Source organism: Etheostoma spectabile, chromosome 18, assembly GCF_008692095.1.
Source record: "Etheostoma spectabile isolate EspeVRDwgs_2016 chromosome 18, UIUC_Espe_1.0, whole genome shotgun sequence".
Lineage (NCBI taxonomy): Eukaryota > Metazoa > Chordata > Actinopteri > Perciformes > Percidae > Etheostoma > Etheostoma spectabile.
In genome coordinates, this window is record NC_045750.1 from 21,701,568 (window position 1) to 21,724,044 (window position 22,477).

General features: G+C 39.9%; 1 protein-coding gene across 2 annotated transcripts in view; it reads right to left on the reverse strand.

Moving 5' to 3' along the window:
* Nucleotides 1-22,477, reverse strand: part of vsnl1a (visinin-like 1a) — a 55,081-nt gene that overhangs the window by 25,179 nt on the left and 7,425 nt on the right. The window lies entirely within an intron of this gene.

A 22,477-nucleotide genomic window follows, 5' to 3' on the forward strand; every position in this document is an offset into this window, starting at 1 on the left:
GTGTGTGTGTGTGTGTGTGTGTGTGTGTGTGTGTGTGTGTGTGTGTGTGTTGGTTAAATGTGTGCATTGGTGCATAAGTGATGACTGAGAGGGATTATTTGTGTCTTTACATTGCATCCTGTAAATCATACCTTTAAATTTATAGTTTAAATAGCTAATCTTGTTTTTCAACACACAAAATTATGTTTTTATCATGTTTGTAGAAAGTTGTATAAACACATGAAATGGTAATACCGAATAATTTATGTCAATACTGTCTTCTACCTCATTTCCTGTAAATCCCTTGTGCGTGAGCACACAATTCTGTCGCCACACGCGATCAGCAGACCCTGCCAGTAACAGGAAAACCCCTTTACAGAGAAGCAATTGGAAATGTAAATACATTTATTGGTTATAGCTGAAAAAATGGCATACATAAATAGTATGAAATAGTATAACAGAGGTTTGATCCACTGATTCTATCTTGATGAAATACTATGATGAACCTTCTCCGTTTATGCCTGCTGTAATTAATCCCACCTGACAAAGCCAAAAGACAGGAAAACTGAAGAGCTGCACACTTGCCAAAACTAGAGATGTTCCGATATCGATACCAGTATTGGTATTGCCTCCGATACCGCCTAAAACGCTGGTATCGTAATCGAAGTACCGGAGTTTATGCACCGATCCGATACCACGTAATAAAGCCCTAAAGAAAATCTACGTTAAAGTTTATTAATGTTCCGTTGTGACTGACTGTCAAAGTGGATGATAAAAGAAAGTTCTGTGGCGTTTAACCTGAGCCACACATATCCAAACATAGAAATCATATCACATCCATACAGGGATAGTAGTATACAGCTGTTAAAACATAATCAAATATATGATACACTGGTATTGGATCAGTACTCGTGTCGGCCGAGCCGCATGTTCAGGTATCAGAATCAGCATCGGGAAGCAAAAAATAGTATCGGACCATCTCTTGCCAAAACAGACCTCTCGTTGTCCACCTATCTCCCAAAAGATGACCCACTGGCTCGTTCATGCACTCACTCTCCCATAATGCCTGACCTGGACCGCTGCCATGGCGATGCCATGCCCTGTTGTGTGTACCTCTATTTTCCACTGATAGTGTCTGATTCCATATCTATCTCTCCCTGCTGCAACCATAGTCCAGAGAACATGACACACACACACACACACACACTAATATACACACGTTTGGGAACCTCAGAGCTCACATGTGCTCAGGATCCCTCTCGCTAAACAATATGGATGGCTTAATATCATTTCCCCCGTGGATAAATGTTATCATTACCTGCAGTAGGGCCAAAAGAAAATGAACGAATCCATCACTGTTACTGCTCAGAGACGACAGGACGGACTCAAGTCGCACATCAAAGAATGCAATAAAAAAGAATAGCTTAAAATAAAATAGAATAACACACATCAGAGCTGCGTAGCTAATAAACATTGTCGGTCTAAAGCCTATTAATATTCCCACACATGAAAGCACACAAGGTCACCTCTCCTCGTTGCAGGTCCTGCAGGACAGTCTGCTCTGCCTCTAATGTTATCAACACGATGTGGCAGGTTTGCCATTAACTAGTCATCTTCTTACAGTGGTCTATATGCAATACACTCATAAATAGGGCTTTAACAATTATAACAAAATGGTCTTATCGTAATTTCTTTAGATGATTGTGCAGTTTCTTTGTTTGACTGCAATTGATTGCTAACATTAGTCCTGAGGTCCTAAGGGGTATGATTATATGTAAGTGGTTATTACGGTGGTCGAAAATCAAGCTGTTCCACTTAGAAGCCTGGAGAAGTTCCGTAATCAGGATGCAGCCTTTTTTTTTTGTTTTTTGGAACTTTTTATTTTCAAGAATTTTCACAACAAAAGAACATTCCCTGAGCCAAGAGCAATGAAACCAATAGCTGAAATACTGATGCCACATGTACAATATTTCAAAATAAATGCAACACAATAAACCAGATCACCTGAAACTTTGAATACCCTAAAAGAGAAAACTGCACACACACATTGCCATATGTATACATAAGTGCGCACAAACACACAACCCTCCTCTTCCCCTCCAGGTTGCCCACACAGGATGCAGCGTTTTTTTGTTTGCTTCTGCTTTTCTTTTTGCATTGTTTCTATATTTGCAGCGTATTTATGTATTTGGTTGTGTTGTGTGTATTTGCAGCATGTTTGCTGAATGATGAGCATGTGTTGTCAAATTAATGAAGGTGTTTCCTTCATTTGCTTGTGTTTTGTCTATTTGCATGTGTTTTCTTAAGTTGCAGGGCGTTTGCCCATGTCGGCCACCGTAGATCACTGGTCGGGCCACTGAGCTAAAGCTATGCTAGCGGCGGCTGTCACTTGTTGGCAAAGCAACCAAACATCCTGGGCTGCAGCCGTCTCAAACTGGTCTCAAGCCGGAGAAATGCATTCCTTGTTGGGAAAAACGTTACATTATCTGGGTCACATAACAGTGTTATGACCAAAAGATGCATCCTGGGATTTCTTCTAAACTTTAATCTGTTTAAAAAATTTTATACATATATTTTTTTTTTTATTTGACGGGAAGAGACAATTATATCGTTAACAGAAACGGACTGGGAACAAAAATCGGCCTTGGGATTTTGGACCAGACCAGCCCACTCTACACCCGTGCAGTTAGCCAAACTAATGCAATCATAGCATGCCTACTTCTTCTATTGTTGTAGTGTTATCATCAACAGTTTGTCCTTGTACTTTTTGGCTCAGTTTTTAGGTTCTACCCTCATCTCTGTCCTTCTCCTCCTGAGTCTCTGTGCATGCCACTGCCGCCACCACCACCACCACCCCTATCATCAGCCACGGGTCCTGCTACTGCTGAAAACATGAAAACAACGTGTTTCATGGGCCGCGTCTGTCAGAACAAAAAACCTAGCCTATGTGATATTTTAGTGTTTTGGAAAAAAAACAATGGGCCGCCGATCTAGGCTTACCACTTTTATGGGCCGGACAAAAATACTAAATTAAACGGCATGTATATGTATATATATATATATATATATATATATATATATATATATATATATATATATGCCGGCAGTCAGCCCTAAAAGCTTGTCGGTCCACCGGGAAAGTGCCAGATGGCCGGTCCACCCTTGATTGTGGATCACAAGTATTTCTGAGACAATTCATTGCACAGCAACATTTGGAATTGCTACTGTTCTACTTTAAAAAATTGAGGCTCTCGCTTTGACTTGTTTCTTGAAGATTTCCATCTTTCCACTGCGGCACCAGAGGGCTGTGTCAGTGGGTCCGGAAAGTATTCAGACCCTTTTAAATTTTCACTCTTTGTTTCATTGCAGCCTTTTTCCAAAAATCAAAAAAGTTCATTTTATTTCTCAGTAATGTACACTCAGCACCCCACTCTGACAGAAAAAAACAGAAATTTAGAAATTTTTGCATATTTATTAAAAAAACAAAAAATGATATCACCAGGTCAAGTATTCAGCACCTTGTTCAGTATTGTAGAAGACACCCTTTGATCTAATACAGCCATGAGTCGTTTTGGGAAAGATGCAACAAGTTTTTCACATCTGGATGTGGGTATCCTCTGCCATTCCTCCTTGCAGATCCTCCAGTTCTGTCAGGTGGATGGTAAACGTTGGTGGACAGTCTTTCAGGTCTCTCCAGAGATGCCATTGGGTTTAAGTCAGGGCTGGCTGGGCCATTCAAGAACAGCACGGAGTTGTTGTGAAGCCACTCCTTCGTTATTTTAGCGGTGTGCTTAGGGTCATTGTCTTGTTGGAAGGTAAAACCTTCGGCCAGTCTGGGGTCCAGAGCACTCGGAAAAGGTTTTCGTCCAGGATATCCTGTACTTGGCCGCATTCATTTCCCTGATTGCAACCAGTCGTCCTGTCCCTGCAGCTGAAAAACACCCACACATGAGCTGCCACACCATGCTTCACGTTGAGACGTATTGGACAGGTGATGAGCAGTGCCTGGTTTCTCCACACATACCGCTTAGAATAAGGCCAAAAAGTTCATCTTGGTCTCATCAGACCAGAGGATTTTATTTATCACCATCTTGGAGTCCTTCAGGTGTTTTTAGCAAATCCATGCGGGCTTTCATGTGTCTTGCACTGAGGAGTGGCTTCCGTCGGCACTCGTGCCATAAGCCCCGACTGGGGGATGCTGCAGTGATGGTTGACTTACTAAACTTTCCCATCTCCCGACTGCATCTCTGGAGCTCAGCCACAGTGACCATTGGGTTCTTCTTTGCCTCTCTCACCAAGGCTCTTCTCCCCCTAAGCTCAGTTTGGCGGACGGCCAGCTTAGGAAGGGTTCTGGTCGTCCCAAACGTCTTCCATTTGAGGATTATGGAGGCCCACTGTGCTCTTAGGAACCTAAGTGCAGCAGAAATTTTTTTTGTAACCTTGACCAGATCTGTGCCTTGCCACAATTCTGTCTCTGAGCTTTCAGGCAGTTCCTTTGACCTCATGATTGTCATTTGCTCTGACATGCACTGTGAGCTGTAAGGTCTTATAAGACAGGTGTGTGGCTTTCCTAATCAAGAATCAGTATAATCAAACACAGCTGGACTCCAATGAAGGTGTAGAACCATCTCAAGGATGATCAGAAGAATAGACAGCACCTGAGTTACATATGAGGGTCACGGCAAGGGTCTGAATACTTATGACCATGTGATATTTCAGTTTTCTTTTTTAATAAATTTGCAAAAATTTCTACATTTCTGTTTTTTTCTGTCCAAGAGGGGTGGTGCAGTGACATTACTGAGAAATAAATGAACTTTTTGATTTTTGGAAATGGCTGCAATGAAACAAAGAGTGAAAAATGGTAAAGGGGTCTGAATACTTTCCGTACCCACTGTAAATAAAGCCTTATGTTTCATGCATCTCTTTGCTAACATTGTCACATGCAGTCAAGCCTGTGTGGAGGTACACACTAGCAGGACCTTGGCGCGACAGCACTGGCTGTCGCTGCATATGACTGTTTACAATGCTTCATCAAAGCATCTTTAGGTGCTACTTCACTGAGCAGAACGCGACAGCTTTAGACGGACAGAGAGAGGTGATACAAGCATAATCCATGGCTGGGGTATTTACAGTGTGTGTGTGAGTGTGTGTGTGTGCGTGAGAGTGACAGAGCCTGCATGTGCTCTTACATAAACCCTCAGAAACATGCCAAGCAGAAACTTAGCCAGCACACTGCTGTAGCTGCTCCTGCTTCCAAGCCTCCTGGGTAGGGCTGGGCAATGTGTCTATATTACATCGATATTGTGATACAAATTTAGATATTGTCTTAGAGTTTGGATATCATTACATTGTAATATGACACAAGTGTTGTTTTTTCCTGTTTTTAAAGGCTGCAATACAGTAACATGATGTCATTTTCGGAATTTACTAGACTGTTACAGCTCTATTATTATTTGCCTTTACCTTAGTCATTATAGCCACATTACTTATGATTGTTTGTCAACATTATTGTGTTGATATTTTGTGAAAGTACCAATAGTCAACCATACAATATCGATATTGAGGTGTTGGATTTTCTCCATCTGGACCCAGCTCTACTCTAGAGTCTGCACAATTAGAAAACACACAAACAAATACACATACACACATAAACGAGCGCACACACAGACACACATACACACACACACACACACACACACACACACAAACACACACTTTCTCTCAATCTCCTCTGCACTGTAAAATTAATTTTAATCATCCCCATTGCTTTTCTCAGGTGGGTGTCTGCTGTGATATCTGTGTGTCACCAAACGTAAGCAAGTTAGCAATATTTCTAACAACAATCGCTAATTGTTCTAAACTTATTACAGCAGTTCATGGTTTTAATTTTTGCAAAGGAGAAATGGAACAGTCAGGAACAGCTAAGCGACAGGCTCCACATATCCAACTGCTTAGCAAGGTAACCAACTTAAGTGTCCTGTTCCTTACGTTTGTTTGGCCGCATTTACACCAGATGTACCAGTTGCTATTCTGTTGTATTTCTGTTGACAAAGTAGTTAACAGGAAGTATTAAACCGCACTGTTACCGCAGTAGCCCTGGGTTCACCAAATCAACCAGGAATATCTTAAAGAGTAACTTCACACTAAATCTACTTTTTGGAGTTAGTAGCTTACATGTACAATCACTATTACACTGTCCGTTGATTCAAAAAAGAACAACAGAAATGATTTTCCTCTTTCCTAGACCCCCAAAAAATCTATGAAAACTACTGACACATCCCGGAACACTCAACTACGAGGCAATGTCACGCTGGATTTGTGGTGGGGGCGTGTTGAAGCTAAAACGGGATATGTTCAGTTGCTCATTGAATTCTCTTGGCGATATTTGGTTCCTATTACCTTAACTTAAGGTTACATTCACGGTCAGCAGAATGGGAAGAACATAAAACACACCCTGTATTCCAACTTGGGTGTGTTGACGCATTATTCCAAGGTTTTGACACCAGATAAATACCCTAAATGAACTACTATTGTTGTGTTACCTATTTGTAGCAGTTTGATGCAAAGTGAAATTAGATAAAAACAAACCGTGTATATATTAATAAGTTAGCTGAATCAATTGTATTAGGGTTAATGTTGGATTTCATTTTCATGTAATTGCCAGCAGCGATGCATTTGCAACCATTCTGCCAACAGTTTGTTGACATGTCTCTAGTTCTTTTATTCAAGTGGGAAATGTCCCTTTCTTAAATTCCCAGTGTCCTTAAAGGTCCCATGGCATGAAAATTCACTTTATGAGGTTTTTTAACATTAACATGAGTTCCCCCAGCCTGCCCATGGTCCCCCAGTGGCTAGAAATGGCGATAGGTGTAAACCTAGCCCGTGGTATCCTGCTCTGCCTTTGAGAAAATGAAAGCTCAGATGGCCACTGGAACTGGGTTACCTCCCCTTTCTCTGCTCTGCCCGCCCAGAGAATTTGGCCCACCCATGAGAGAGAGACATTATGGCTTTCAAACGAGCAAATTGGCAGTTGGTCAAGGCCCCCCCCCCCCCCCCCCGCCTCCACCTTGCCCCCCTCTCCCCCTCTCTCTTCCTCAAAAGGTACAGACTCAGAAATGGCACATACTAGGGAAGCTCATTGTGGGACTGGCTCTAGTGGCTGGAATCTGCATCAAGCTGAATTTGGGAAAGAGACTTCAGATCCATATTAGGGGACCACTAAGGTCTATATAGAGACTTCAGATACAGTATTAGGACCACTAAGGTCTATATAAAGAGACTTCAGATACAGTATTAGCGGACCACTAAGGTCTATATAAAAAGACTTCAGATACAGTATTAGGGGACCACTAAGTCTATATAAAGAGACTCAGATACAGTATTAGGGACCACTAAGGTTCTATATAAAGAGACTTCAGATACAGTATTTAGGGACCACTAAGGTCTATATAAAAGAGACTTCAGATACAGTATTAGGGGACCACTAAGGCCAATTTAAAAGCATTCAAAGAGCACCATGTCATGGGACCTTTAACGTCTTTCCCCACTCGACTACTTAATTTGTAATTTGCTTTAAACAATATGATGTGAAAGCAGACTGTCGACCCGATCAAAGATGCAACAATGAGACGGTGTCAGGCATCTGCCTCTTGCTACTGCGGTGTTATCAGACTGCATTAAAACACGTCTGACCTTTGTTTACGGTCAAAGTCGGTAAGATGGCTTTGGTTTGGAGAAATGAGCCTTTAATTCAGTGAGACAACAGACTTTTAAGAAGAGAGGGTCCACTTGATTAAAACATAAACTATGAATGATATGTGTCACAAGTACTGGTTCGTGTGTGTGTGTTTGTGTGTTTGTGTACGTGTGCGTGTGTGTGTGTGTTGGAGGTGGGGAGCAGCAATCCTGTTGTTTGACACCACATGCAAAGCATATTGTAGATTGACTAAAAGGATATTCAATCTGCTTTGGAAGACTGATTGTAAATCCACGTTGTCTACCATGGCTGATTTTGTGCAGCTGATTCCTGGAGTGCACAAAATCATTTAGCTTGTGATTTAAGAGGAATGTGAAGCAGACCTGTCCCCGACCCTGATTTAACTGTGGTTACAAAACACCCATCTGGCAGCACCAACTCTGCATGAGGAGTGTAAATGACAGCACAACAGCAGATGGCACTATTGAGTGTGGAAATGTATTCCATGCCTCAGGGGAAGGTGAGGAGAATAGTTATTGGCATTGATGAAAGCATGACTAAAGGAGAAAAAGAGAAAGAAAAGGCTGTAATGAGAGGTAAATACATCAGACTACATACATAGCAGTTTTCCTTTCAATACCCCTGATAAGTAACTATCCATTATGGTGCCAAAAAAACAGTTATTGTCAACCTTTAAGTGCAGAAAATGTCAAATGTAGCGTATACCACCATTGCCATTTTTCTTTTCTTTCTACTCTGATCTATAACAGATACAGAAAAGCAGCCAAGCAGTGCAGGGGGCAGAGTGTGACTCACTGCTGGCTGCCAGGTTTGCAGGTAGACATGAGGGCTACCCTCTTGCTTCTTGTGACGCAACTCAAAGCAAGCGAGACACAATAACAAAGAGAAATGGAGGACTCGCTCGCTTTATCTGCACTTGCCAGTGGTGTGTCCAGAATGGCTGGCCGTCAAAGTGCTTGGCAAGATAAATCCACAGCAGCTTGTGCCACCTTTTGAAAAGCTCATAATTGGCCTGTGAGCCTCTCCCGCTCAGCCAAAAGACAGCGCCAGAGAGGAAGGGATGAAGGAGAAAGAGGCAAGGGAAGAAAAGGGGCGAGCGAGATGTGGCGAGAGAATAGCACACGATGGAGCACGACACACAACATCCTTCCCATTTTTCGGGAGATTTCTAGAATATGGTTCATTATTTACATTCTACATGGCTCATCAAACCTTCTTGGCTTTTCTTCCTCAAGCATAAACTCATCATTTGTGGCAGCTCAATCATGACACGTCTGACTTTCTGAGTGTGTGCATGTGTATGAAAAAACGTGATTGAATATGAATGCAAACAATGTGCTTGTACTCCCTGCTGAATATTTCCACCTGACTTAGAGAGAGCTAAAACACCCACAAGTCAAGGATATTAATTCAATGCGCATTTGTTCTAACCCTGCGGTGCATGTAAATATAGATATAGCTGTATTTTGACACAGGGCCTTGAGGGTCTGACTGCTGTGAGTAATTAGCAGTATTGTGATGTTGTTGTGCAGTGTTTTAATGTATTCCATTAAGATGAACAGTATCAACCTTTCAATCGCTTTAACTTTATAGTTCCCACATGGTCAAGTCAAATGGTTTTTCAATTCCTCTTTTCATGAAGGAAAATTAGTCCCATCTATCTCCTTGAACATCTTTGATGCTCAGTTGGTGAGCCATTTAACAGTGAGAAACAACATAGGCTATGTTCAGACTGCAGGCAAATCTGATATGTTTCTCAAATCAGATCTTTAAGACAGTCCGCAATGCTATTTGTAAGTGATCCTATCGGATTTTTGTGTGCAGATATCAACCTATCAGCATGAGTTTTCATGGTAACGACGTAGCCATGCTGGTAATGTGGCTTTCCAACATGGAAACATGAGCTAACTAGGTAACTGACGTCATCAACAGACTCTTGTTACACCGCAGAATGAAAGCACATTGCTATTGTCAGATGAGTATCAACTTTGTTCGGTTCATTTTCTGTGACGTTAATGCTAATTTCACCATCCTTTCAAAATTAAATCATAAGATAGCACGATTGGAAAAATTGGTCATATTCCGCGTGAAAACAGTTAAGGCCATAAGCTAAATTACTTAAATAAATTGGGTTTATTGGTGCATTCAAAACAACTCCACCACAAACACAGCATCCGTTAATGAGAATCTTTTAAAGACATTTTTAGGACAGGAAATGGGAGAGAAAGGGGGGATGACCACATACATACTGCAAAGGGCCTCTGGTTAGTCACAGTCACAACTTACAGCCTTACTTATAACTATACATTAATTCTAAATTAGTCATCACCACCAAAGTAAAAAACAATAATGATTTCAATGCCGATACAGTACATAATATTACCAATTGGCATTGTTGTGGTTGTGTTCAGATTAGCCTCTATAATCAAATGTTTTTGGAAAAGCAAGCTCCCTGTAAAACCTTATTATGGAATCTGGCAGCCATATTATCTGACGCACTGTACCCATGGGAAGTGGAATTCGGATGTTGCTGCGAGTTGCTTGGAGACCCTTTACATAACCACAAATGGATTTAAGCAACTTTACTAATGGGTTTTCAGAAGCCCACCATTGCCCCTGTAACCAAAATGTACATATATATACACACACACACACACACACACACACACACACACACACACACACACACACACTACCGGTCAAATGTTTGCAGCAGTTGTCAGATTACATTATATCCTTACATAATTGCAAAAGGGTTCTCCATTGTTTTCTCAGTTTTTTAAAAAACGATATCAGATTAATAAACAATATGTGCCTTTAGAACATTGCATGAATGGTGGGTGATAATCGGCAATGTAGATATTGCATTAAAGATCAGCCCCCCCACTCAGATCAGCTGGTATTCTGTCTATAATGGAGTGGTATGAAAATTTGTAAATGACCCCAAACCTTTGACCGGTAGTGTATACACTAAGATTACTGTCTTCAACACGCTATATTACCTTATTTCACATTATTTATGTATTATATACTGTATATGTTTTAAGTTAACCAGATTCTTATTTAGTTTTTTTTACTTGATCTCCTGTTTTGTACCAATTTAATTAGCATTGTTGGAGGGAACCTGAGACTGTAATTGTTCTGCATCTGATAATAAAAATAACTTCAAATCATATAGATGCAGTTATGACACCATGTGAACTGTGACAAGAGCTGTAATGTTGCTTGTACCATTTTGTGGCAAAACAAGCCATTGGCTCTTATCGCACTAATGGCATAACTGTCCAGTTTTTCTGGCCTTCAGTTTTGAGAATTGCTTCAATCCGTCTGGAAGTTAAATCATTAAATTATGCTGATCGAACAGCTGGGTCAGTGAGGATGCATGACAAGAACAAAATCTGTCTCTCTGAAGACTCTCAAGCTTTCCCATTCGTATGTTCTCTTGAGAACATACGAATGGGAAAGCGAGTGAGACTGATTATGCTGAGAGAACTGAAAGTGACTTTACTTAGTAAATATTCAAGTATGAGGCAAGATCAGAACGGCGGAAGCACAGGGACAGACCAGGCAAAATGAAAGTGGACCCAGTGTTGTACCCTGAGGAACACCTTGATAGTGTAATTTGTTTTACATTTAACTACATTTATTGGCAGGTTGGCCAAGAAACTGCTCATAACTCCCTGTAAAACTATAGCTCATCCCAAACTATTTTTTACATTTCTGTTTCTGTACAGAATAAACAAACACAATTTAATTGATGAATAAGTAATATTTAATCTCTAATATATTTAGAGATGCTGAGAGGTGTTTTTTTTTCTTTTTTACTTTAGAGAGAGCCAGGCTAGCTTTTGGCCCCTTTTTCGCGCTTTATGCTAACTTAAGAAAACTGTCTCCTGGCTGTAGATTCATATTTAGTGTACAGACATGAGAGTGGTTTTGATAGTCTCATTTGACTTTTTGCAAAAAAGTGAATGAGCTTTTTATTTTTAAATACAGTTGTGTAATAGATAGACAGAAAGACACAGAGACAGTAAGCTACGAGACAAATCAAAAGCTGGCAGCAACAAATGAGAATATATACAAATGGCAAGACATAGAGTGAAACCAAGAAAGCAAAAATGAGACACAAGATAAGGAGAGCAGGAGAGAAAGAAAGGGAAAGCCAGGCTCCTAACCTAATAATGTTCTACTCCAATGCACTACAAGCTGGAAAGAGGGCCACTCCATTGATTTACAATGCCTATTCTTTTTACAGAGTACTTCGACAAAGACAAGATGATCTGACTTGACCTTGAGTGCATATGTGAAAACACAACAATAGTTGCGTCCAAAATCACAAACCCTGCACTACATACGTAATATGTGTACTATTGTTCAACATACAATTGCATTGTGGGTTATTTATGCTGGCGTAGAGTCCAATGTTTGCATACTGTAATATTTCACTGGAAATAGTATGCAATTCATGTACTATTGGCTTCAAACTAAAATTTTGGTCATATTAAAAAATCTCACATAGCCTGTTACTATGGAATTTTGGACACAACCAATATCTTGGCATCATTTTTTTAACCATCATCTTTTGTGGTGATCTTTCTGTTAAGGGTCATTCTCACTACCACCTCAATGTAAAGCAGGACGTAAACCTGCAAAATGAGACTAATAGCTTTGTGGTTTGTTGCCTTTTCTAATCAAACCATGATAACTGAATAATTCTTACAGAGGATGTGCTAATGGTTATACACAGCTCAATCTGAATATAATTTACCCCCATCAAAAAGACCCTGTTATCTTACCTTGGCCACTTTAAGGCAGGGTTTTTCCTGCATAGAGGAATTTTAGGCGCCCCTCCAAAAAGGTTTTAGCCAGTACCACAGGAAAATCACCAGCACCAAAATGATAAGAATTGAGCATGAAAGTAACAATTCAAATCCTCTCTAACTGTGTTTAAGAGCAATTTACCAAACAACCGTTTATTAGAACATAAACTTAAAAATGAGAGCTAATCTCAGTCTTATCTCCAGAGTCAGGCTGTACCGGACTCGCTTAAATATTAATATAATTTTCTTAACCAGTTTTGTTAATTGGGACTTTATTTACTCAGGCATAATATACATTTTTGATGATCAAATAGTCAGAAATAACAGGTTATTGCAAATATTTCTGTCAAATAAGGTAACACAACGTAATTTACCCCCCCAAAAGGCCCATTCTAACCTAGGAAAAACCCTGTTAAGGCACTCACTGACTTCCCCTTTTCTCTTCTCACACTGCAGCAATAGCAGTGACTCATTATAAGTTGCTGAATAATTCAACTTCAAGGCATGACATTTTACTAAAACTATACCTGACAAATAAAATTGTTTGTTTGAAGGTCCAAAGTAAGACACTGCCATTGCCAGAGACTGTTATTATAAATGCAACCATCCATTTGTTTCCTTCTCTCTGTCTACTTCTTTCCTCTGAGTGAATTTATGTGCATGTTTCTCTGTTGCAGATGATTAATGCATCTCGTCTGCAAACACTGACACTAACACTCTCAGCAATTAACACCAATTTTCTGTTCTGAAAGACTGGAAAAATGTTGTTTTTGTGAAAATGATAGTCTGCTTATTCAGTGTCAGATTCCCCTCCCTCTATGCTTTCTAAACATTGTAAACTAGTCACTATCATTATCAGTGAGTCATTTTGTCCAGAGTTTATCGTTACCATTTCTCTGACTCAACTCTTTTTGGGATTGTTTCTATGTTTGAGCACATTGTAACTGTAATATGTGAACGCAAATTATTAGTAAGTCACATAAACAGAATTTCTTGCCTTTCAAGAAACATTATGTACAGCAATCAGCTCTGTGTGTGTGTGCCTGTGCTGTGACAGCGATGGAGAATGGCATCAGAGCTTCTGAGATGACAAAAGCTATTTTTAGTGCATGGCAGCCACAAGCCCACTTGGACAGAAAGGAAGGGAGGTTAGACAGGAAGTGGGTAAAGTGAGAGATGGGAGAATAAAAGCGAGAGATGAGAAAAGAGGTTGGAAAGAGAAAGAGTAAGGTAGTGAGTGAGGTTGCCGCATTGTAAGGCCACTTTCCAGTGTGAAGGGACACCCATTTAGTTTTGATCAATTTTTCCACTTAAAGCTTTTAATCAAGTTGTTGGAATTAAAGAAGCACACATTTCTAACTGGTGTCCTTTCTCAGACTGTAACATAGTTCATTAATCTTCAGTAAAATCAAATGATGATTTTAAGAGCCAGTTCAGCACATATTTGTGCTTGGTACAGTGTTTGTGTTTATATGTTATCCAGTATATGTTCTGATATCATAGAACTAGTTCTAGAATAGTTGTTTGTATGTATTATTTAAAAGGTAAATTATGGGTGGACTAAACTTATGTTTATAGTATATAGTACTCGTTTTTTAATTGCTAGTATACATGTACACATATATATGTATATATATATATGTGTACATGTATCTTCATTTACAACGTGTGTGGCTTGTAGAGAGTGAATTTGCAAATTTGGATTGAAACAAGTTTAGACTATTTTATATTGTGTACTGTTTATGGGATTGAATTATCAAGTTAGTAATGGACTTGGCTGATAATGCCTATATAGCTCTAGGATGGGATTAAATGAACTGCATTCCATGATTTTGAGATCTGAATCTTTAACTAAAGCCCTCATTCTGCCCTTTTCCATGTCTTAATATTGAAAATACGGTTATATTAATCATAGTATAGTATATCAAGTATTGTTTCACAACAACCTGTTGTACAAATTAGTCATTTCAAGCATATTGTATTTCAAAATGTACAAAATGTGTTAATGAAATATTTGTTATACATATTTTAAGCAGAGCCTATGAAATACACTGGCCAGGCCAAAGCTATCCGCTGGCGTAAGATTATCACAATTTAGAAACAGTGTCTCCATTATATAGTTTGTACCGTAGGGGGTGGGTGATGTGGCAGAAATATCATATCTCAATATCATGATCCAAGATCTTATCACGATTCTTTTTCATGTTAGTTTTAGGACTATTTTGCAAAAATTACTGAGCCGTGAGACCAAACTAATTTCCCTATTTAAAATGTATAGCCCTACAGGGTAACAAAACACCACACCAGATTTTGTTCTCATATCTAACACTGCATAGCCTCTTTAAGGGAAATTATGTACTTGACATTCAGAACAAAGAGAGGCTCAGGAGGAGCTTCTAGCCTCAGACCACTTGGATCCTAAACAACGACACTGCCTAAGACAAAATTTCAAAATAGACAATATTTCACACAACACACATTTCACAAAACACTATAAAAGTATCGCAATGACATTTGGTGAGACTTGAACTGGGAACGGTATTTGTAATGGATGCTGATTAGATGCACAGTCCTTCTTCTTTTAAATTTCCAGCAGACTGGATGCCATGCAGCACTTTGCTGCCTCTCACAGGTCGGGATCATAAGATAACATAAAATGTATTTACAGAGGTTACACGCTGATAACCTTGGCGTCCCGGTCTAGGGGTTAACGTCCCGGCGGTTTCAGATCGCTAAGATGAGTGTGAGCTAAGAATGAAGCTGACCAATGCTCTGTTTGCACTGTAGCTTCTAGCACCTACTTGCTATCCCGTTTCCTCCACCCTCTCTCCCCATTTTTGATCTGCTGACCAGCAGTATGAGCTTCGTATGAGCACTGATCTCCTACGGAAACCAGGCCGGGTTTGTGTGTTGCCGGAAAATGACAGCAACCTTCGAGCTAGCAAGCTACATAGCAAGCTACACACTGAAAATGGTTATGGAAAGAAAATTTGGATCGTGCAATTAGGCAATAAGGTCTGATTGGTTCTTTCCGGGGAATGATTGTAAAGATTTACAAATAGTATGTTGACGTCATTAATTCTTTAACTGGGACGTTTTGGGACTGATTGGTGGGATTGCTTGGGACGAAGTACACACGGCGATACACTGTTAAGAGCAAATAACGTTTGAAGGTTGACCTTTGACAACCACCATCTAATGAGTTCATCCTTGAGTCCCAGTAGATATTTGTGCCATTTTTGAAGAAACGTCCTCCAGGGTTTACAAGACTGAGACGGACAGCTAACCTGAAAACATAATGGCTCCGCCCCAGGCAGTGGCTGGCACACAGCCCAAAAAAGAATCACATTGTTTCTTTTTTCAATCCTCTGATATTGAGTATCAGAGTTTTGCCTAATTTAATGAATAACAATGGAACACAGTTGTATGATAGTCATTATGTAACACAGCAGTAGTGAATTTAAGCATGCTTACTAAACCTTCTTTGTCATCTCTATTCTTTGTGGCAGCCACTGCAGAGCCCTAGATCCACTGTTTAGCACATCTATCTAAGTCATTACAAAAGAATTTTTCAAATAATCAAAACTCATTTTCCATGTCTATATGCTGCATCTCTTTATTTCTCTTCTTGTCAGTCTTTTGTGTCCTGTGATCAGACAACATACGTTTCCTTACAGAAACAGGCTGTTGGCCAGGATGTCAGTGTCAGTCTGTCGCTCCTCTTACCTTCCTATCTTTCTGTCTGGGGCGATAGGCACGCACGCACGCACGCACACACACACACACACACACACACACACACACACACACACACACACACCACCACACACACACACACACACACACACACACACACACACACACACACACACACACCGCTCAACAGCAAAACCTTGAGGCTAGCAAGCGAGATGCAACAGAGCGGAATCCATCCATATATCTACATTCAGGTCAGCATCTGTGTGTGTGTGTGTGTGTGTGTGTGTGTGTGTGTGTGTGTGTGTGTGTGTTGTTGTGGTGTGTGTGTGCGTGTGTGCGTGTATGTGTCACAACCTATGTAATGTATGTGTTCCAATCTAGAGCAAGTCCACCCTCTTACCATTTCATTTCGCTTCTCATCTAAAGCAACAAGCCAGGAGTTAAAATGTTCATATTTTTCATTTCAAAATGTCACATTCCTTTCCCAAGCTTATGTTTAATGATACAAACCAACCAATGACAACTGAATTGCATGAATAATAAAATACATTTTCTTCCAGACCTGCACAGAAATCATGACAGCACCTGTAAATTTAAAGTGGCAATATCAAACTGGTTTCTCGCTGTTTCTCTTTTTCTGTATTTCTCCATAGAAACAATAACAGAGGGATATGAGTAAAAAAGCACAGAAGCTTGCTGTATGTAGCAGAAACCATAATGAAGTACATGCTAACTCATCTCACTAACAACAACACAACACCAACCGACAGGAGACCAACATTATTGGGGCTTATTTACTTATATGTATAATTTCTTACAGGGATATTCAATTATAGCATCATGTTCTAAACAAAAGAATGATGTTTTGTGGATGTGTATGGATCACAGTTGTGTGTTCACGGCTATATGTGAGTGTGGCTGCTGTCTCTGCATGCATCAAGCTAAAAAAACAAACAAATCTAGTGACAAAATCTATCACCTTATCATCTCAGGGAGCGTCTTAATGCTTTTACAAATGGCTCCCAGAGCGGGTGTCGTGTCAGGGATGAGACATTTCACACACTGTGGCATGCAAGCGCTACAGTGTGACTTGTCACGGTGGCCTCCCGTCCGTTTTTACATCCCTGTCTGGCATTGGCAATGCCACGAAATATGAAGCACCGGGAGGTCATATTAATGATCCTGCATAGTTTGACAAGGATTTATGAATAGTGGCGCGCTGCTCGAAAAGCGAAAATCAAGACAGACACAGCAGCATTGCACTGAACTTGCAGGTAAATATTAAGTGTCAAGTGATTTTTAACAGATACATGAACATTTTGGTATGACAATAAAATTGGGCTTGTAGAAAAACTAAAATAAACACAGTGAGTCTTCAAAAAAGTGGAAATTCAGCTACCAATTCCCTGTCAGTGGAACATCTGAAGTGAAAAAAATTAGAAAGACTCTCTGAGAGCTATTGTGAATAACTATTCCCTATGTCCCCAAGCCTCTAGCAACGTCTATTTTTGGGTAGACTTAGAATTCTGCAGTGTGACCGAACCTGTACACATTACAATTCTCAAAAGATGTGCATACAAACAATACACTCAATACAAATTCAGTTCAATGAAAAGCCTTAGTAGATCCTTTTTTCCTACTCTACAAGACAAAACTTAATAAATCAATCTATTAAGCCTTAGTGGCAGATTACTGATCATTTAAATGTAAAATGTGCATTTAAATAAGCTGTTTAATTTAAATTGACATCACTGATGGGCATTTAAACTGTCTTATTATCACCCAGACACCATTTCAACTACTTCAAATTTGAGATCTTAATTTATATATCCATTTAGGCATAATTTCGAATCCAGCAATTGATCAGGAGTAATTATTCGATCATATAAAAGCAATCTGACCGTTTGAAAGATCTGAGATGTGTTACTTTAAATCAAATAAAACTGTATAAAGTGATGATTCTGGTTACAGGGCACAAAGAAATTCTGTAGACTATATGCTACATCACAGCATCAAATATGAATATCACAGACTGCCCCGAGATCCGCACACCTATTATTTCCAGCCGACATGCTACACCTGCTCCCTCTCCCTTTTGTCTGTTTCTTCCTCTCTTCCTGTTCTTTGATGCATCTCCCTCTCAGCGCTCCCTCTTTATCACTTTCTCTTCCTCCGTCTCCCTTTTCACAGCCTAAGAGATGATTACCTCCACAGAGGCAGTGGGCATTAAAGGAGTGAGAGACAGAGCAAAGAAGAAGAAAAAGAAGAAGAAGAAGAGAGAGAACAGCCAAAGCAGTACATCAAGTCCGGGCAGGCATGCCAAGTGGAGGCAACACTGTATTTAGCACCCTGGCTGGGAGAGGCTTTCGGACTACTGTCGCAGGTGCAGATCTGGCCAATTTTGGGGAGATCTGACAGCTCTGGGACTAGCAGCGGCGTGTAGAAAAATAACGATCTGGGTGCACAGGTGTGTCGAACCTGGCCTGTGTCATGCATGCATGCACAGCGAGGACACGGACTCTCACGCACGCATATTCACACACAACTTTTCTTGTAGATTTCTCGCAACTCTTTAATGACGCTGTCTACACACTTTATTTCACTTCGCTTACTTTTCCCATCCATTTTCCCTCTGTGTTTCTCGCTTTCTCGCACCCCTCCCCAAACACACACACACACACACACACACACACGTACTTACATACATACACACACACAAACAGAGTCACTCTTCACAGGAACAATCTGTCCATTAATGTGAGGTCACAGCTGACCGTTTTTCCACTTATCAGCTCTCTGGATTTAAATAAAGCCCTATCACTGATACACTGTTGCCTAGAAACACAATACGATGCAGCAATAATGGGCTTTAACCCAGAAGCCTTCGAGACCCCTTTAGATCTGAGCTGTGTTGCCCCCCTTTGTGCATCTGCAAGTTGTCCTGTCTCTGTTGCTCATATGCCGTGGTATTGTGCTGTAAAGAGCTTTTAAGGGATATTGCATCCAATTTATTTTGTGTTTCAATCCCTGTAGTATTATCTTCGTTCCCAGGAGTCCAAGTTGTTTTTGGATTCGGATTGTTATGCTTTTTCAGTTATGGTTTTAAGGTTTAGGTTTGTAATCATGGCACCGATACTTTCACAATTTTTTTTTTTTATACTTCTGGTCTCAGTTGATGCATGAGCTCAGGTGGCATTTAGAGGAAGTGCACCCATGACCTCAGCGCTCAGGCGCGTCTTATGTAACGGCAGCCCCCTCTGGTTATGAGGCATTTCCTGGCACCAGTGATAAAAGATGAAAGCCTATTCTTACACTACTCCCAGTGCTTTCTTCCATCAGACCTCTTGGGAAGTTAAAACATACAGTACAAGGGGACACAATATGCTGACATCAGTCTGATGTAAGACAAAATAGGGACAGACAATATTATTATATATATACAGCATTATGAACCAGAATCAGTTCAAACCTTAGTAAATGCAATGTATGGTAATATAAATTAACTTTTTATACTGTAAGTAAATGTATTATGCTTTATGTAAGAGGTGGCTGCCTCAAATTCCATTCCCCTTTTACCTAAACCCAACCAGGTGGGTTTTATGCTCATTTAATAAAGTAACAGTTTTGAGAGTGTCAAAGTGACTGTCCGGGCTTCCTGTATGTAGATGGATTTATTTTATTAATTAAAGGTCAGTAGGTCACAGCTGAGGTTAAACATTTGCCTCATTTAATGCATGCTTTAGAATTAGCAGCAGAGAGTTCTAGTTAGAAGTAGAAGCACTCGGTAGTATTCATAGCCCCTTATTGAGCTTATTATCACAATTTCCCTTTCATTACGAGATCATCACTGTTTCCATGAAAGTGTCCCTGCCTGTTTTATAAGACTAAATGAATAAATTATGGAATACATTCACACTAGCCCGTCAGAGGTAATGAGATACGGAATGCTACATATTGGCATGAGAAGATAATCATCTGAGCGCCGCTGATATGTGCCTCTGTGTTGGTTTTCTGCCCAGATACAGGCATGGCGAATGGGAACATGGCAGGATGCCTGCTAAAATCTTGCAGGGTTTCTAATGGGATTGCAATTCCCCTCAGTGGTTTCTGTGGTGATTCAGAATGTATTCATGTGACCCCAACCAACCCTGTTAATATGCATTGTGGGAAAACCCACTGAGAATACATTTTGGTAAATTGCAAATAATTGACACTGATGCTGCGATACTATTACTAATGCTACTGTTGCATTTTCTCTATTACCTTAACAACTGCTATCAGTGTTACTGCTACAGTTATGACGATTACTCTGGTTACAAATACTACTACGGACTCGCCACTTTTGATACATTCAGTTAAACTAAACCATCTCAAAAATCCTAGCATAAACAGTTCTGCATAAACTGGCTACTACTACTGACTACATGACATTAACAGATCATTTAGAAAGAAATAACTATTTCCATACTAAACGTATCAGACTAAAAGATGATACAGATGAAGTGTAGCCATGACGTACTTTTACGTCAATTAAATCTGGTCCGGCTTTATCCAGCAGATAAAATACCTGATTACCCGGAGGCCATACATATGTAACTTAGCCTTAATAATATGACCCATACAGACAGTTACATGTTATTAAACATCTCAACACTCTCTCCTCCAAATTCATTTTACATCATATAAGACTACAGCTATCTAAAGCTAAAAAAACAATTGGTTAGTGTTTTATTCCGTGTTTTGGGGAATTGTAAACCACTGTTTTAAAGGTTACTATAGCTATACAGCTATGTCCTTGTTGCATTTATTACGATCTTATCTGAAAACTTCAGTCATTTATACAACTCTGCGTTGTAGTTTAAAACTTTACAGCCAACTGAATAAAATCTTGTTTTTTTGGGGGGCTCAAATCCATAAATACATGGATTCAGGCACTGAAAACGACAACTGAAGGCTCAGTTAGCAACAATTAGCAACGATTAGCTCTGATAGCGGTTAGCTCCATTGTAAAACTATGGAGTGGACAGGGATAGCAACCAAACTGTAAAAACTGACGTTCGTGGAGCTTTCACGGCGGTGTGACCGTGGCGTTTCTACGTTTGTTAATACACTGTTCACGAGATACCAACCTTACGTGAACTTGTGAATTTATTCTCTGCAACAACTAGGCCAAGCTTCCACGCTTCCAGGGATGATCTCGTTTTCATGGAGACAGACGCGGTGTGCACAGAATGGAGGGGCTGTGTGTGTGTGTGTGTGTGTGTGTGTGTGTGTGTGTGTGTTATGTGTGTGCGTGTGAGAGAGAGAGAGACACGCATAGTGACAGAGAGACGGAAGGAGAGCATGGAATGGGAATGCAGCTGAACAAACACGCTACGTGTTTTAAATGGCTTAATAATAAAGAATAACAAAACGGCTAGTGTTGATTTTGTGGCGCACCGCCATAAATTAGTCTATATGTGGGAAACACTACAGTTGGTGGAGACCAAAACAGAGCTAAAGGGAGAGTGAATATTGGACTTACTGTATATTTGTCAGGGCCAGGGACCATCAAACCTTATATTAATTCAAATTGTCTGTTTCTCTGCTAGATGTGTAAATGAGCAACTGTTTGCTAACACGCTAACCATACAGTGATAGCATGTTAACTTTGTGTGTATAGCTTGTTCTACAACCCCCATGTGAGCAAATAAATTCCATCAATGCAGCTTTAAACACATTTTAGTCTATTACTATACAATAGTTTTGTGTATTAAAATTATGTAGATATAAAATATGTATTTTGTAATTATCCAACAGATATACATGTGTATAAATATATAATTTCAAAGTAATGTCTAAACCTTTCACTTACCATGGATACAATACAAAAATTTGAGCTGTTGGTAGAACATCGATTTAACCACCATCAGAATAGGTTAACTACTAAAATAAGGCTAGGTTTTATGAAAAATCATCTTTTCTGTATTCTATCCAACCCCAATGTTAGTTGCTAAACATCTACTGCCTTACTGACCTCCAGTCAGATCAACTCAGAGGCACATGATCTGTGTGCCCGCAGACTGTAAAAAATAATGGACTGAGCTTGTGAAGCCAATTCAGAAGTGGCTTAAACCTTAAACCTGCATTCTATCTCATTTCCAGCCTTTATGTAAAGTTGACCCTCTCACTCTGTGTTTTCACTTCATCAAAGTTAATTGGAACATGTTGGTAGCCTAAAAAATGTCTTGTTCAGCGATAGGCAGCACCTAGCTAGCTGAGG